We start from the raw sequence: 2,233 nt of genomic DNA on the forward strand, positions 1-2,233 counted from the left end.
TCCCTCCGGGCCGGGATTAGGTTGACGTTTTTCAGAGTGATTGCATAACCTTTCTATATGAGAAAGGCAAAAGGTATCTGGGAAAAAGCCATAACTCCGCCAATCATCAATATATTTTTATAAACATTGCTTGTTTTTCTCACTGAAAAATATATTATTAAAATACTATAGCTTCTATGTAATAAAATCATTGCTTTATTCCTTTATATAAATTTAAATTTTCATCAAATTTTTCTGGCAAAAAGATATGTAACCCTTTAATGGTCGCGATGGACGTTTGTTATTTGTGGTAACACGGTGCTCGCAGGAACTCTTACGAAGATGTGACATAGTCACTACTATAAACATTGCACTAGATCGGCTATCTGAGCGTATTAAAGTTAAGTATTTTCGTTCTAGATCCATTATGCTGATTACGGTTTAGGAATCGAGTTGCTCTAGGTCAGCACCGGCTTTACGTACGGGTACACTGGGGCAGACCCAGAGACCCCGCTATTTTAGGGGTATTGTATCCGGTAGCAAAAAATTAAGGTATGGAAACTGTGCAGGAAGTAGAAGAAAAACTTTCAATATTGACCAAAAAATTTGTCGGGCAAGCCATCTGCGAATGTAGCAAAATTTATCAGCTCTTCATAATAATTAGGATCGTTAACGAACAAATCTACAAAATCAAGTCCCTCAAAAGGCATATTTGGTTTTGCTGTTTTTGTAGTAAAAGAGGTCAACCTTCTAAACATTCAAGGAACATCGCACTATTGGAAATTTTAAGCCATCTTGAATGCAAACGATTGTAAAATTACTTTACCTATTTGAGAATCAAAATCAATGTTTATCCATGTTAAATTCAAAATTTAAGTTTACGGACATACGCAGTTTCGGTGTACTCTGTCCACACTTAGGTACCTATTACCAACACCAGAGGTGCGACATCGCCATCACTAATAAAATATCTAAGCGGAATAATGTCACAGTGTTCTATTGTAATATTCGTAGTCTAAAAACATTAATAAACCTGTTTTAATCCACCTAACGGTGCAATTGTGCCTTTCTCATTTCTTCAAACTATGACTCCATGACCGATTATGTTCAATATAATTGTGGAAATGTCTATTACATTCTTAACCCTAGAACGTTGCACTTGCGTTTTCCACCCTAGAATGTTGCACTGGGGTATAAATGTACCCCACGCGTTTGATCGCAAACAAATGAAATGTATAATACATCACTTTCTTCGTTTTTAAATTTCGAAAACAGCTGTGTAAGGGAAAGTAAGGAATTTATTGAATCAATGATACATAAATTGGTTTGAACAAAATAAAAAGTGAAAAAATCGCTTACTATAATTTTGCAAATTTTGAACCGATTTGAAAAAAATCAAATGATTCAAAAAGTTCAAAGAATGGTCTTGAAACGGTAAAAAATGAAACTTCGATATTTCTGAAAAAGTGCAATTATTTTGAAGAGTGAAAGTTTAAAAATCGTGTTTTGGAAAATACCACGAAATGGGGTGGAATTTGAAATGAAAAAATCTTTCTGAGTAATACATTGGTAACACGCAACATTACTGTTACTGCAGTTACTGTGCGCAAATTATACTTGCGAACCAATGCTTTGAAAAACTATAAAATATAAACAATAAAACAATAAAAATCAGCAAAAATGAGAACAATTTTTTGATTCGCTTCAAAATTAAATTAAATAAATGATTAAAATCGATCATATAATACTAGTTGTTATTTACGCAATAAAACAACCAGTATTTAAACTGGTATTGTCACGAATCACATTTCCACTGACAGCACGAAATCTGAAGAAACACTAACAGCAACCGTACACTGGGGTACAAATGTACCCCACGCCAACTTTGACACCTGCTTCCACAAAGGCTATAAGCAAACTACCTTTTTCTACTCTTACAAGGAACTTTAAATTGAATTATGATGAGAGATCCAGGTCGGTGAATGCCGAATTCTCGTTTCACACGGCTCCAAAGAAGGCGTGTGGTACACTTGTACCCCAGTGCAACGTTCTAGGGCTAATACACTTTGTGACTTCAAGAAGCATCACTCCTAAGACCCAACGAAATCGTAAGCCTCTTTTTTGTCGTTTTATCAGTGTATTTGAAGTTTTGTATTTCAAATTAAATGTTAATTGAAACTAGAGAACAGTAACTAGCCGGGCCTCTGAAATCCCTCCGGAAACGAATTCAAATCGACATAAAATTCAATAGCAG

Source organism: Topomyia yanbarensis, chromosome 3, assembly GCF_030247195.1.
Source record: "Topomyia yanbarensis strain Yona2022 chromosome 3, ASM3024719v1, whole genome shotgun sequence".
In the NCBI taxonomy this organism is placed as follows: Eukaryota; Metazoa; Arthropoda; class Insecta; order Diptera; family Culicidae; genus Topomyia; species Topomyia yanbarensis.